The 16,868-nt window shown below is 39.8% G+C and overlaps 1 protein-coding gene across 1 annotated transcript in view; it reads right to left on the reverse strand.

Moving 5' to 3' along the window:
* Positions 1-16,868, reverse strand: part of tns1b (tensin 1b) — a 184,819-nt gene that overhangs the window by 161,806 nt on the left and 6,145 nt on the right. The window lies entirely within an intron of this gene.

Here is a 16,868-nt window from a genome sequence, read left to right on the forward strand (position 1 = left end):
GGGGGGGGAGCAGTAAGTATAACTAACTACTAACTTAAAGACAAGCTAGCAAAGAATCTCTACATTCCCACAGACAAAAACCTGTATGTCAAAGATGTAGTCACTATGACCTCACTGACTATAAACATGAGCATTTTTGTCACCATCACAAGAAAGTGAGAAACCAAGGACCTTATGGTTCGACAGTGGAGACATAAACCACAATGTTTCTGAGTCTTACTGTATACCATGAAGTTATCTTGTATTTTACTCAAAATGGGACCATAAATTACAAAATTAACATCAAGCTGTAGCAACTAAAACTTGAAATCAGAGATCAGCAAATCAGGAAAACTATTACTGATTTCATTAATTAAGAAAGCAGTGGGGTCATTTTCTCATATATTTTCATACAGTTCAGACTTCTTTTGCAGCCAACAGTTGTCCCCTGTTGGCCATTAGAAAAAACATGCAGGTTCAAGGCACTTAAGCATTGGATGACAAATAAAAAGTTAATTGCATTATGTTCAACAGTAATACTCCCATTTAAAAAATCCAAATTTACGGCATGTTTTTGACTTTAACAACATTCTACTGAGGCTTCAAACCAGTATACTAAACTACTACCATAAATCAAGGCTTAATTTTTCAACCAGAGTTGTCACCCACTGCTGGCATTAGAAAGTCTGAAGATTTAAGGCACTTTATATGAAGCTTAAAACGTGTAGGTCAGAAAATTTAAGACAACAATAAACTTCACTAAACAGAAAATCTCATTCAAGACGTCGGTGATACATTTACCTTTGAAACAGCTCTCCTACTGTTTGATACTTTTGTGCAAAGTCCGGCACTCTCGCTTTTAACTAAAAGCCAGCTTCACCCCTTCACACAAATTCTAAAACACATCAACAATTAACCTAACATGCTTTTCTCTGAGAACATGCAAAATCCACAGAGAAGGAGCGATAACAGGCGTAAGCATTGCTCCGCCATCTAACAGAGTTTTGAGAACACAGTTCTTATTTAGATTTAATGGGCTTAAAATCAGAGGTGAGCTCTGTGGGGCTAAATCTTTTTGAGATCTCCTTCTTCTTATAGATGGAGAGATTTTTGTGAATCTGGCAAGTTTGATGAATATAGGAATTTTTTAGAAGGGCTAACAGAGGAAAGTGCAAAGCTGAGAAGTGCAATTCTCTGTGGGTACTGTCTATAACATTATGCTGCCCTTTTTCCTTTTTTTCCGTGTTACAGGAGGTAGGAAACTCTTCTAAACAGATAAATTAAAGCACTAATGTGCTGGCCGAGGTGAAGAGGTCGGCCCTTTGCGACAGAGTCTTTTCTTAAAGAACTAACTCCAAACTAAACAGCCTTCTCTTTTGTTTTTTTAAACAGACCCTTAATGGAAACCACCTCAGGCCTGACAGATTCATTGCCACTTGTCCATGAGTTAGGAGGGGACTCTTAGAAAGCAGAGTATGCAGACTGTGAGCAGCCCGAGTGGCATGGAACATTAACATCTCCCTCCAGTTTCCTTTTCTCTTCTCCACATGACTTTTACAAGCTTTTGAAGAAGGAAGGGAAATTTACTTTGCTGGGGGACCCAGAAAAAAAGAATGCCAGATTCATTCATTAAAGATGTAGACAGCCAAAAAGAAAAAAGAACTTGCTGGGTCTGCTGCAAATTCCTTCCACACTTAGTGGAAGGTACTTAACAATGTTTTAATTGCTTTTAAATGGTTTTGTAAGTGGGAACATCAAGGGTTGATCAAAGACACATCTAAAACACGAGTACCCATCAGCAAATTTTGCATGACGGTCTTCTTGCTCATCATAGATTGTCTGAACAAAATAAACATATAGTAATAATGTGGACTCCGGCTCATGTAGGTATTGTGGGTAATGAAAGGGCAGATAGGTTGGCTAAAGCAGCTGTTAAAAAAGTAGATATAGATGTACAGATACCATTGTTGAAAACTGAAGGGAAAAGTATAGTTTGGACAGAAAGTAAGAACTTCTGGCAAATGGCGCAGGATAATGAAACAAAAGGAAGACATTTATATAGTGTACAAAACACGATAGAAGTTAAAAAGAGTAGTGGATTAAATAGTAAGGAAGAGGATATTGTAAGTATACGAACAGGTCATTGCTTTCTAAATGGTACTCTTTTTAGGATGGGGAAACATCCGACTGGCTTGTGTGATTGGTGTAATGCTATGGAGACGGTTGAACACGTGCTTCTTAATTGTAGGAAGTATGTCAGTCACAGGAGGGTGATGAGGGTTGAACTGAGTGGTGAAATGGAACTGACCTTTGGAAAAGTGGTTAATCAGTTAAGTCATGGTGATGGGAAAGGGGTGGCTTTTCGTTTGTTGAGGAATACTGGTTTAATCCAGAGGATCTGAGGAATCGGAAGTGAAGTAAGAAGAAAAGTCAGGAGATGGTAGTAGTGCAACGTCTTTGGATGCAAGCTGTCGTTAAACATGAAAGAAGAAGAAGGACGCATCTAAAACCTGCAGGACACCGGCCCTCGAGCCCTGGGTTTGGACACCATTGCTATAAAGGATGGATCCAGCTCTGGTGATGTCGCCCACTGATTTCTGAGATCCAATTCTTAAGCCTCAACAAGAATGTTTCCACCACCTTGGTTGCAAAAAAGCTAACGAGGTGTACATCTTACCGAGGAAGGGTTGGTCTGTTAAATCGCATGCTCAAAAGACTTGGGATTGACAACAATTGTCCTCCTTTTTAAAACTTTTTTTTTTTTAATTAAATTCAACATGACCCAAAACAAGTGACTGAGCCCATGAAATCAGCAGGAGGTGTTTACATAGGACAGGCCAGAAAGCTGTTTTCCCCCAAAACACAGCTATCGCCATCTGGTGGCCTTCAGATAGAACATAAGTTTTTAGGAACTTCGGCATTGGGTTTATTTTTTTCAACCCAGAAGCTACGTCCATTATTATACTGTTTCTGTGTTTTTATTGTGTATGTGTGTGTGTGTGTGTGTATATATATATATATATATATATATATATATATATATATATATATATATATATATATATATATATATATATATATATATATATATATATAATATATATATATACCATATATATATATAATATATATATAGATATACACACACACATATATACACACATATATACACACACACAAAAAAAAATCCACAACATTTTTTCCAGTTTAAAAAAAATGAAATATAAAGTTCACAGATTATATATATATACACACACATATATACATATACATATATATATACTTGTTAACTTATCCATCTGAAGACCAGAGTTAGCAGAGTTAAAGGCATGGCCAGTATGACTGACAGGTGTCACCACCACTGATTCAAGACACTGATCTGGACTTCTTGACTGTTTGTGTGGATTGCTTTCAGCACTTTGGTCAGTGGTTGCTGGGTTTGAAGTGTTTTATAACTTAAGCTGGCTAGGCTGGGCTTGGCCTTGCATCCATATAGTTTGAGGAACTATGCATGCTTGATAACCAAAAGGCTAGCATTCATTTATAACCATTACACTTCACCCCCTCCTCCAAACAAATACCAGTGAGTGATTTCATGGTCCATCCTTCACATTTAAAAGGTTTTTCCTATAAACAGAACAAAGTAAAAATGAATGTGTTTGAAAAACATTTCCGAAAAGTCTCAAAGTCAGTTTTTGTGATGGTATTGAAAGAAAAAACAAAGTTCCACTTTGTTTTCGTAGACCATCAACTTCCCACATCTATATACCCACACATCTAGCTTAAACACAATTTTCATAACAGTGTAGCGGCAGTAAACAACTATAAACACAATGACTGACAGCTTAAAGCATGAGAATGTGTTTCTGTCTGTGCATGTTGTAGTAGATGGAGGGATCCTGTCTGTGTTGTAAACACAGTGAAGCTCTGAGCTTAAACCATATAGGATTCATTCTTCCTAAAGCCTTTCTAAACCCCCCCCCCACCGCTGGATCAAAGCCTGTGTTGTGGGCTTGGTTTGTGACGCAGGGGGGTTACTTTTCTGGCCGGCTGTTATTGTCCCTGAAAGTGCTAAGCCATGAGTGAGGCCTGTGTGGTGAATGCTGCTGCCAAGAGGAGTGTCTGAAATGTTTGTAGTCCTCCCTGCCATGTGTGCTGCGGATAAGGCAGAAGGCCTGGCTTTAAATTGGACATGCATGTTGCATGACCTCACATTTGTCATGTCTGATTAAACCACACGAACCCCACATAAAAGCCAGCTCTTGCTTTAATATAGATAAAAAAAAATACAACACCGACTGCCCCCTGCTGGCCTCTTTTCTCCACAGTCACCAAATGGATTAATTGTTTAAGGAAGGACAGAAGTTTCTGACTTAGTGGCGGAAATCATGAACATGTTGCTCTCTATGCAAATGTTAGGAAGCCACATGGTTAGAGGCTCAGACTGTAAACATAGCAATGCTGCTTCAAATAAACACTAAAAGACCATTTCTATTACTGTGCCCTATTTCACTTCCAAATATGACCGCAGAACAACAAAATATGAAGATGATAAAACAAAACAAAAATAAAACAAAAAAGAATGACACCAGGCACCAACCTGAGACTTTTGGGTCAAATTCCAAACCTTTGTAAAATTTCTGTTTCTGCATTTTTCAACATTTTCAACCAATAAGATGTTAACCTTCACTGTGAGTGCTTAAATTATTCTACACAATCAAAACTAAAAGTGTGTTAAACAGAACACAGTAACGACCGGTCACTAGGGGACAATGTGTATTCCCCGACTGGTTGGCTAGTTGTTGCTGGAGGAAATCTGTCAAAGAGGGTGCTGAACTAAAAGCCTTTTTGTAATTGCTTTAATTGCTATTAGGCTGCCATAGTTCAACATAAAGGGCATGAAAGATGGTGCGTTTTCTGCAAACACTCACCACTTATACTCCGAGCTGTGGGGAGAAAGTGCAGCACCAACCAAAAACAGATAACGTTCAGCTTCAAAGTAAAAGCTCTGTCTTACCATTTCTACCAAAACATTTCAAAATGGGCAACTTTGTTTTGGGTTTGCGTTTCACAGCTTTAATTACGCTGCTCAAGCAGCTTGCAAGCGATTGCAGAGAACCTGACATCTTCGAAGGTTGATAATCACAACAACCTTCTAGCAAGGAAAGCATTCACATAAACGTTCTCAATGCAGCACGATATACACCTGTATGCAACCAACTTCTCCTACCGACAGCCAACATCCATTCACCAGCCAGTCATGGATTACACACTTTTCCCTAGTGAGAGGTCAGGTGGTCACTGACTCGTTTCTAGTCCTGTGTGACTCCACTTCTGGACACCATTTACACCATCACCAGTTTTTCAGTCAAAATAGACAAACATTTAAAAACAAATTCTCTCAAACGTGCAGTCTTTTTTTTTTTTTACTTTATTTAATAGAAAAATAGATTACTCTGCAATCCGTCACAGTAATACTACAGCAACTACCTCTGCCTTCACAGAAGTGGATGTCAAAGATGTTACCAGGTACGCGAAGACACCAAACGCAGCAGGTATAACTGGGGACTTAAGAAAACAGAACTGTTGACTGACAGCTAGCGGTGAAATTTTACACACTGCAATTTTATACTCCATCTATAAAGAAATGACACTATAATAACAATATATTATTCCTTAGAGTTCCAGTTTAAATTCAGATCTTATTTTCATTGACGCCATTTGTTTCCCTTGCACGTGCTGTCACACTTCCAGAAAGTCATAAATGCAAGAGTGTTTGCAGCCTCCACCCTTTAGCCTTAAGATTTATACACTGATGACACTGAAAAATAGATTTCAGTTACTGCACTGTATAAAAATGAGGCTAAGATTACCAGCAGACCTTATAGAAGTAAAAAAAAGTTTGTGTGTATTTGTCTGTGTGTGGTGGTTGTGGCAAGGACACCCTGCCTGTCAGCCTTAGATGTGATACACCCTCTGAACATGGAGCTGCATTTCTTCGCAGCACCCACTGTAACCCATGGCGATGGCGAGCCTGCCCAGCAGCCAGGCATTATGCAAATGTAAATCACGCTTGACTGGCCACAAGACTGTGTGTGTGTCCATCGCATGGCTTCACATTTCACCCAAACTTTGTTGGTGCCAGTGGTCTTTTTGTCTGCTTTAATTGAATTAACTTCTCAGAAACAGACCTTTGCAGGAGAGCGATGGGACGTAGCATAGCCATCAACCCGGCACGGGAGCTTTTAACTGTGTTTATACTGGAATCATTTAATTCTTCTGAAGGAAAGGAGGGGGGGAGGGGGGGGGTCTCATTTACTTCATTTTATAACTTGATAATTCTTATTTTTAAGAGCTACATGACACATTTGTCACAGTCACAAAGCAAATGCATCGTCAGCACCATCAGACACTCACTCCCTTTGCTTGGAAAGAAAAAAAAAAAGAAGAAGTAATTTAGGCTCCTGAAAAATTTTTTCCTCAATCAGCGTGCTGGCTTTAGAAATGCATTCCTGCATGAACAAACTATTTTCTGCCAAAGTCAGAAGAATTTATTGTTGTTTCACAGGACATTTTTGTCTCTGCTCCTCTCACTGGTTTACAGTGGGTGGGGCTCGCTTAGCCTAACTGTCGTCACATGTTCCTGCGCATCAATCAACATTTAGCAACATAAAATAAATCAAATCTGACTAAACCACAGCCACATAAATTAGCCTTGTTTTTAGGTTAATAGACATAGAGGAATGTCACAAATTGAGTGCCAAAAAAAATAAAATAAAATACAATCAACACACCTTAAGTAACACTTTAATTTATGGTAATTATTCCTCAATTTGAAGCTATGGGCATTTTTGTGTAATTACGTGAGTAAGTCTCAGTTTAAGGTACAAAAACAGTCAATGGTAATGTCCCCATCTGCTGGTTAAAAAGCACAGCATCATTAAACCCACATCGAGGAGACCTGAGCTCCACTTTGAAGGGTCTGAAAATCTTCAGATAAAATGCATTACTCTGCTGTTGTTTTGACTACAAGGCGCTGTCTGAAAGAAGGAATGCGTTCATCCTTTCTTCTTTCACTTCGACTGTGGACAAAGTGTCGTGGTGTCCCACCCAGATGCCAAGCAAACAGCGTCACATGGTTTCCTCTGGCAGATAAAAGGGTTGTGGAAGTCCAAATGTTTGGCCAGTGTCTAAGATAATGTAGCGCAAACAGGTTTCTGCCATCTCTATGTGTTTGATTTATGCAGACTCGCAGGCGTGAATGGACTTGAATTCTGCAGGGTGATCTACGGTGGCATTTCAGTTAGATGTGCATCTGACAGCATATAACGCTGGCTCTGACTCAAATGGATATAAAGAGCCCAAAAGTTTCCCCACTGCACAGAAAAGTCATTTTGAGTCAAAAGAAACGCATTTATTCAAAGAGTCAACAGGGAAGTTCAGGAAGAAAGGCCTGTTCTGCTTTTCAGGCTGCTCATTAACTGGCAGAGCATGCTGCTGCTGTCGGGAGTTTCTTTATCCAGATCTGTTCAGGTCAAACACATTGTGAATTCAGCCAAACAACACCAGGGACTGCTGAGATTTAGGCTCACAGCCCTCGGGTCACTCTTGTTATTCATCTTCACATAAATTTCATCACTCCTGGGAGGCAGGAATAGCCAAAAATGTTTCTTTATAACTCACAGAATGTACATTTTCATGTTAATGTAGCCTGGCATGCAACAGTGATTTAATAAGCTAGAAAATCTACTTTAAAAAAAAAAACAAAAAACTGCTAGAACCTGCTTTTCCAAAAATTAAAATTCACAGTTAAGAAATAAAAATGGCATCTCTGTTCCTGCAGAAATTTCACTTCTTGTCAAAGGAACTACTGACTTCAGTCAGGATCATCCATCTGTTTTCTGGAGCCTATCCCAGCTTTCATATGGAGAGAGGCGGGGTCTCTCCCTGTGATTGACAGGTCGCTGCCACAGATTACAACACACACTCATATTTACACCTACATCTCATTTAAAATCACCAGTTAACCAAACATGCACGTCCATGGACTGTGGAAGAACACCACAGTACCCGAGGAGAGCATGCAAACTACACACAAAGGCTTCAGCTGATGATCAGATTCAAACCCTCAAACCCAGACGTCTTTGCTGTGATGGAGCAGTAACGCCGGCACATCACCTCAATGATTAGTACTCAATTTCCAATACTTGATGGTTTAATTTTAGTGGTATGGCTCTGTTGTGCGTCTCAAGCAGTCTCACTGAACAGAGCAGGATTCAGTGACAACAGACTCTACAGTGAAGCAATGAATGTGTATAAATGTTGGACACAGCCATTGAGACATCAAACACTGATTAAGTCCTACTGTGAAGCTTGGGCCGTTTGGCCACCTTGATGTTTTAAAACCACACATGACAAACGAGAGGTGGATAAAAAAAATATGCTTGCTTAATCCTTTTACTATAATTTACAAGCTGAACATCAAGTTTGCATTTTTGTGTTTGTTTTGTAGAAAGAATGCAGGTTTCAAACCTGTAAGTTATCTCCAGGCTTTATAGACAGTCTGTGTTCAGAAACAGCATAAAAAAGGGGAGTTTGGGTTCCAAAGCAGCTTGCAGAGGAAGACATCATGTGAACCATCAACTAATGTAGGCTTTCTCTGAAATGCCTGATCTTGACTTATTGCACTCTGTTGTATTATTTCATGGATGAATGAATAGTAGAAAGTTTAAGCATGTGTCACAGGAAACTGCCTTTAAGAATTAAACACAATTACCTGATTTAGAAAACAATTTTCAACTGTCTTTTCTTTTCTTTTTCCAAAGGTGTGACTGCGTACCCTGGGCCTCAGTTTTGGCAGCTCACCTCTTTTACTCCATAAAAGACCCTGACATGCTGAGAGCTAATCCCAGAGTCTAAATTTAAGAATGCACATGTGTTAAAGGCTTGGCTACGGTGGAGCTTAGCAGTAATATAAGACAATAGCACAAAAGGGATCTCAGGAATGTGCCACAAAAGTGAAAGTGCAGAGAGAGGAATGCTATGCAGTGAGGCGATAAGTAACAGTGTCGCGGTGGAGGGAGCTGCTCGCTGATAATGCAGCCATTAAGGCAACTTGTTCAGCTTCATCTAAAACCATTTAAAGGCACTTTATCTAACATTAGACTGTTAAATTCATTATTGTTATCTGAGAAAAGAGGAGGCCAAGATTTCCCTGAAAGATGGCGTGCAGAAAGTTTGTCTTTTTAACCCAAAAAATGTGATGCAATGTCACGTTGCTGCAATAATTAATTATCATTTATGGTACAACTGCAACTGCAGACATACATCAGTCAAAATAAAGCACATTTAATGGCAGAATAACAGATCAGGGCAGTATAGTGCGAGTATAAGATTAGTACAACTGTGTTCTTATGTAACTATGAGTCATTCTCATTATCCCATGTCAACAAGTACGATATTACTTGCATACCCAGAGTAATATTAGCCTCCAGTCAGAGTTGATACACAGACCTAACACTACAACACAATAAGGTGGAGGTATTCAGGCTATTTTCAGAGTCATGCCACAAAGCTGCCAAGGCAGATAGGCACGCAGGAGGCAAACAAGCAGCAGATTATGTTCTGAGAACTCCTGTGACTATCGTGATGTAAAATGAAGTGGGATTAAAGGGTAAAACCCCTCAATTTAGGTAATCCAATATGTCATTCTTTCAGTCTGGGAAAGTCCATGAAGAATCAACGAAACCAGACCTGCATTAAAGCCAAATGCTTTTAGGCTTTTACAGCCATTTACTGCCATATGTATTCTTTTCCTCCTTTGCTTTGATGCGTGGGATGAAGCACAGTTGTCTTTGTCCCATACAAATAAAAACAAGATGAATCAGGAGGCAATGCACAAAGAAACGAAACTTAGCCAATAATAATAATAATAAATATTTCAGTTACTAAAACATCCAATTAAATACATACTGTTTTCATACTTAATTAAAAATAAAGGAAACCTGAGTCTAATATCCATAATGCCTTTCAAGGGTGTTGCTTGAGTGGCACTGAACAGTTCTAAAGAGTTTCAGAGTGAGAGATGGAGGATAAAAGAGTGTCCTTCTTCTATGCTATGTCCTAAATGCATTAGAAACTTCACCCAGAGCATAAATGAGGCTTCAGCAGTCTGGGCTCAGTCAAACAGACCAAGGATTCTGAGATTTGTCCATTATCTCATCGCTTTCCTTTTTGAAATGTAAGTTTTCTTCTTAGATAAACGTTTTCTTTCATATGTTTTTAAAGGTTAGCAAGAGTAGCAAGTTTTACAACAGCGCTGTTTAGGAAATATGACGGGGTTATTCAACATGCTGTCAGATATCGCCAGCATCACAGGGGTAAGCATAAGATGTTACAGTTAAAGGTTTTATACTCTGCAGTTGCATCGCTTGACTTTCATACACGGAGTACGTTTACGGACAAAAGTATCGGGATGCACAGTCACTTAATCTTTGAGTTGTTTGGGAATCAGAGGAACTCACCCATGTATAAGTTACAGAGCGTGTTCAAGTCCTGCGGTGCATAGAGCATAAAAGTCGCCAACGCTCTGCTGACTCAGTAACTGCAGACCTCATCTGGCATTAACATCAGCACAGAAACTGTGTGCTGGGAGCTTCATGGCATGGGTTTCCATGGCCAAGCAGCTCCTGTAGGTGTAATGTGTAGGTGCCCAGTACTTTTGTCTTTATAGTGCATGTTTAATTACCAATTATTTCGTACTTTAGCTTTTACTTGTTGGTTAGGTTAGGCACTAAAAACAGCTCTTTTGAAAATAAAATATTCTGACTTGTGACAGGGGATCTTCTGCAGCCACATGTGAAGACTGGGAAGCGAGCAATCTGTGTTACCGCTACAACATGACACAGACAAGTTGTGCTTAATGGCTGGAAACAAAACTGCCGTATCCAACCACCTGCAAATGCAAACAGGCTGGTTTATCATCATGTCAAATAATCAGCTATTGATCAGAATAACTTTTATTATGTTGTTTTGCATAATCGAGCAGCCTTATAAGACACCAATGCCCAAAATCTCTAGTCCCAGTGCCATTTACAGCCCTGCCTGCAGTAGACAAATGCAACTGGAGTCATGACAAGGATAGCGAACTAAAAGCATAAAAAAGTCTGCAGACACATTCCAATCATCTAGATATCATTTTAATCATCCCACACGTGTGAATCTAAATAGAATCACTATATTTTCAGCTTTAGTGTGAACACGGCCTTGGAGCCACCCTAAATAAACTCCCGGCGGGCCTATGTGACATAAATGCGCGGCATGTCGTCGTGGTCGTGTAGGGTTTCAGGCGCATGTAACAAATGCGCAGCATCGCGTCCAAGAGTGTGATTTAATTAAAGATTCCTTTGCCCTGTGCACGGGGTGGGACACGCCTGTTCTCATTAACAGGGATCAGGACAGGAACGTAAAAACATGCAACTTTTTTCTCTCTCTTTTTTTTTTTTTTCCTTTTTAAATGGCGGGCCTCTGAGTTTCTGCTCGCATTTTACTAATAATAACTGCACAAGCTTTCACGACAGAACAATCTACCGTTGTCCCCTGTTGTTACATTAAGGGCCCTGAAAGCCACCATACATGTAAAAAAACAGACAAAACAAACAAACAAAACAAAAAAACAACACTTTTTTAGTTACAGAAATATGGATAAAGACACAGCTTGATGCGTCAGTGTGAGGAAGTTACAGGACTGGTGTCCAATTACAGAGTTACATACTTTCTATACAAACACTTTTTATATTTATTGGACACTTTATGGTGACGTTTCATCATACCAATTGTGCCTTCTTATTTGTTTTGTTTTTTTACAGTCTAGAAACCACATTCCAGAGCAAATACCTATGATATTCCTCCTAAGAGGGATGTGTAAGTGAGGAAATCTATCCTTTAAAAAAAACAGGGGAAAAAAAGAGAAATGAAAACAGTAAAGGCAAACTGGCAACAAAGATCTGCCTCAGCTTGTTACAAACATTAGTGCAAAATGGAGAGATGAAAAAAAAATCTGGGGTCTTTCTTCCTGTGTGTATTCAGAGTAAATGCAGCATGTCAAGGGGGGGTTATTACGCCCCCAAAGAAAAACATTCTCCTGATGATGAAAACATGATTGGGCGACCTGGGCAGCCCAGCCTAACTTTTGCTCCACTGTCACAGTAATTACCCTTGGAGCCCTGTGGCATCAGACCTTGGCGAAAAGACCCCGGGAAAAGAGAGGAGGCACAAATATCAACAAAAGACACATTTCGAGGCAAAAAGGATGCGACCTGGGAGAGCCGAGCTGCCTGTCCATCACTCGGAAGCGTTGTGAATGGCTACAAAAGCCCCCAGAGCGACACTTTGTGGGATTTCGACGTTGCCAAGAGCGAATGCCACATCGCCTTGCCAAGTTTTAGGAGCGAAGACAAGAAAATTCACCCCCCTCAAACACACACACACATAAAAAAATATCAACAAAACTGGAGCATAAAAAGGCCACATTCACAGCTACACAAAGCCATCGAAGCTGGATGGTATAAGACCAAACAGTGTGTATTATGTAGCACTGCTGCAACAAGGTCCGAGGCCGAGGTGCAAGTAAGATCTCAGCTTTACGTTCTAAGAAAAGAAGCAAACAACTGGGACTCTGGAGGGAAAATTTAGCTGCTCTCTGCTTTAATCTATTATTTCGACTGTCATTCTATCCACTGTGCTTTGCCAAGTGAATTAAAGACACTTTAAGAAGCTCATTTTGTATCCCTTTATCTTCTCGTTCCAGAGGCTTTGTGGCAAACGTCACGCATCGCTGCATCAGTAATGTCCTGAAAGGCTATTTGGAAAAGAAATATCCGCTCATCGGATTCACACATCCTCTGCCTGCAAGGCTTTGAAAGTAGAAAGCTGTTTGACTCCCAAAAGAAAGAAAAGGCCAAAAGTCGGATAATTACACGCCTGCTGTTGACATAAAAACTTTTTGATGTGTGTGCATTAATACTACATTTGATATTTAACGGCAAATAGTTATGATTCGCTATTATTAAAGCAAATCTTTCCTTCTGCTTCATATCTGAACAAACAGTTTATGTAAGATGGATATACAATTCAATTTTGTAAATTATGAGTGTCAAACATAAGGCCCGGGGACCAGAATCAGCCTAGAAAAGACTCCAATCTGGCCCACTGGACAGCTTTGAAAACATGAAGGTGGGCATAAATTTTTGAGATGGATGACCATCATGTATGTCTGACTGTAAGCCAGTGTGTCTCATTCATGCACACAGGCAAATAGTCACGTGCACACTCACAGCCACATCCTAACATTCATCAACTCTAAACGTTCATAACAACGGACCTAATCAGACGTTTATCTTAAAGAACCTAACAAAGGCAAAATGGCTAAAGCTACAGCTATCATACCAGAGCCAGATACAAATCAGCAGCCTCGGTATAAGCAAAGAATCAAAGCAGTTATAAGAATAATCATAGAGATGAGTGAAAAAGAGAGAAGGGCTGATATCTTGTTATTGTAGTAACGAGAACATACCCGTCTAGCGAACCTGTTTTGTTATATAAATCTACTGCACCTGGTTTTGTTTTGGTGTACAGCAACTCATTCTCATTGAATTAACTGTACTAATTTAAAGAAGCAGAGCACTTTAGAAGATCCTGCAAGCTAAAAAGTTCATTTATTTTATTACGTTATTCAAAATATTATTGGCATTTTGCATTTTGAATAAATTTTCTTTAATGTTTATACTGTCAGTTATAGTTCTTAAGAAATTCCTTCCATATCTCCAACTACCTTAAATTTGTCCTTCCTGCTGAGCATCATAACGGTAAAAACCAGGTGTCCCGATACAACCAAACGAACAAACACCAGTTTTCATTGGAAGAGTTCACAAATCCAGGCCTGAAAATGATGTTAGAGATTGCATTAGCCAAATGTTTTCTGCTGTCAATAAAAAAAACTCAAGGCTGTCCGCCACTTTGACAGATTAACATACTGATGGAGGATCTACTGTAACACAAAACACTGATAGAATATAAATTTATGAATTTGTTACCAGTTATTAACATAACTGGGTGACACATCAGGTTAGGAGTCCGGCCAGTAGCATGCTCACTCTTTCCTGACATTGACAGTTTTGCATTATGAATTTGTTGCCAGGGACAGATCATCAACTCGAAGAACTCCTGACTCTTGGTATTCGTTGCAAAGTTTATTGGGTTGTTGATAAAGATGCAAAGAGACAGAGAGTCATTAAAAGTGCCTCATTTGAGGGGAACAGATTCACTATATCAAGATTCGCAATATGAGATGAGATAGCCTTATTTAGTCCCAGAGACGGGAATTTCACATATCAGGATAAACTTACTGCCTTTGTTATCTTCTGATCTAAATCCTTTGCATAACAACTTAACAATAAATCATTCAGTCCAGATTGTCACATGCTCCATTGAAAGCTTGCAGCATCAGAGTAAAATGTCTGCAAGAGGTTAAATTCCTGTGTGCACAGGCATTAAAAAGGGAAAATGATGGGGGTTAACTTTTGCTGAGGCATCACGCCCTTTTCCCGGTCAAGTCCACAGTGGGCACCTCTCCACAGAGGAACACACAGAGAGGGTCTTGTTCTGTAGCCCATGTGCAGGTCAGTGCCGGCAGGTAGGAGTGAAATGATAGGCCTCCCCAGAGACACGGCACAGAGGACACACTGTTTCCCAAAGCGAATGCATTCACTGGAATGCAATATGGGGCAGCAGGTAACTCTCAGTTCACCGCATACCTTTATCGAAAACCTTCAAATGCCAGGAAAGCCCCCGCCTGCCATCTGACACTTTGGTGGGAATTCAGAAATAGGGGAGTTTGAGAGCAGCACCTGACAGGCATCAAAATGAAATGAGGATTCATTTCTTAAGGAAGGAGCAGTCCAGCATATTACTGGTGTCAGACTGGCTACAAACACAACCTTGTTTCGCATTTTAAAAAGTACTTATGAAAGTCCTATAGACAAGTCTGGATTCACAGAAAAATGTACTGATTTAAATGCAGAAGGAAAATCTGAATGAAAATGTGCTAAATGTCAAATCCAACACTGAAATTTCATTTTAATTCAGTTTAATTGTCACACCTTTAATCTAACTCTAAGAGGAATAAAAAAGCCAGACAAGGGCTGAGATTTTCAGCCTTCCTTGACTTAACCAGTTAACATGAAAACAACAGCAGCACTGACCGTGAAGAGCGTCGGCACAGCATCAGCAACCAACATCCAGTTAAAGCCTTCTTTAAAACAGCAGTTAATTCATAAGTTAACATAACTCTGATCAAACCAAATAATGGGAAACTTTAAAGGAAAATATGAGACAACAATACAAACCAGAGGGGGAAAAAAACCAATAACTACTGTAGCAAGTGGGCTTTGTGATATTCCTTACACATTCCTTATGTCAGCCACTGGTTTGTGGACTCTCCAAAAAAATAAAATAAAATAAATCAAGTTGTATATTTTAACCATCAATCTTGTTCATTTTTTTCCCTGTTTTGACTGAGAAACTGAAGACATTGTGCAGGTCAGCACAGTAAGAACTCTGCCACCAAAAAATACCCCACTTTTTCATGCAGTTTACAAATGAACATCATGCTCACAATCATGCTGTTGTAAATTAGACTTTAAACTAGAGAGTAAGACCATTACTCTCTAGCAATGGGATAATGAGATCATAAATCAATTAACAAGCAGGATGTTTTTTTCAATAGACGTTTTATACGTTACACTTTTTACTACAGCCAGTGAGTGACCGCCTGCTGGGTTATTCAGAAAACGCTGGTTTCATCCCTCCATCATTTATTAGCTAGTCAACATAACACAGAGGGAGACTTTTGTCCACAAGATCTGTTTAGAAGAAGTAAAATACATCTGTGAGGTAAAAATCTGAAACAGTTTCTTGTGGCTGCCTCCCTTCTTTCACCAATGACCTCCCACTTTCCTCTGTCATTCAACAGATTGGTGGTTTCAGTCCTGCATGGCTACTGTGCAGATCTCCAGATGTGCACGACTCCACGGCTGGCTTCCTCAACTCCTACCACATCCTACAGTTTAGGCTGTGAACTGGCAGGAACTTGCCAGAGATGGGCTTTATGGTCAAAAAATACCCACTAAATTCTTAGTCAGCAGCATTGTACATAGGGACCACCTAATAAAAATTGGTTCATGCCCCAACCTCACGAGTACTAATGGTCTGAGCTTAAGAAAACACCTTTGCCAATCCTAAATTATATCCAAACCTACTTGGGTCCTGTCTGAAAAAGTTACTCACCCCCCGAGGTTATGCCACAGGACAATGATCTCAAACACACCAGCAAGTCCACCTCTGAATGGCTCAAAAGATTTTGGAGTGGCCTCAATCCAACCGAGATGCTGTGGGATGACCTTAAACAAGCCGTTCATGTTCAAAAACTCTCCCGATTGGCTGAATTAAAACAATTCTGCAAAGAACACTGAGCCAAATTTCCATCACAGAGATGAGAGAGACTCACTGCTAGCTGTCACAGTTCTGCCAGCGTTGGGACAACCAGTTAAAAGAAACAAAGCACGAGGTTTAATTTATATGAGCAATATGTTTTCCTTCTGAATGCAGAACTGATCAGTAATTTAAGAAATGGTCAAGATCAATTCTTATTCTGCTTTGAACTAACTGTTCCGGTTATCTGGGCCTACACAACCAAACCAGGGTTCCTTTCTGTATAGAACTGCAAGGCAGAGCTGCTCTGAGGGCAGGAGCTAAAACAAACTGTTCACTGCCTGCCTGGGCAGCCAAAGTACACAGCAGCACCAGCGCAGAAAGTCAACTGAAGCAAGATA

Source organism: Haplochromis burtoni, unplaced genomic scaffold (genome assembly GCF_018398535.1).
Source record: "Haplochromis burtoni strain Fernald_Lab_line unplaced genomic scaffold, NCSU_Asbu1 Contig_87, whole genome shotgun sequence".
NCBI classification, from domain to species: domain Eukaryota; kingdom Metazoa; phylum Chordata; class Actinopteri; order Cichliformes; family Cichlidae; genus Haplochromis; species Haplochromis burtoni.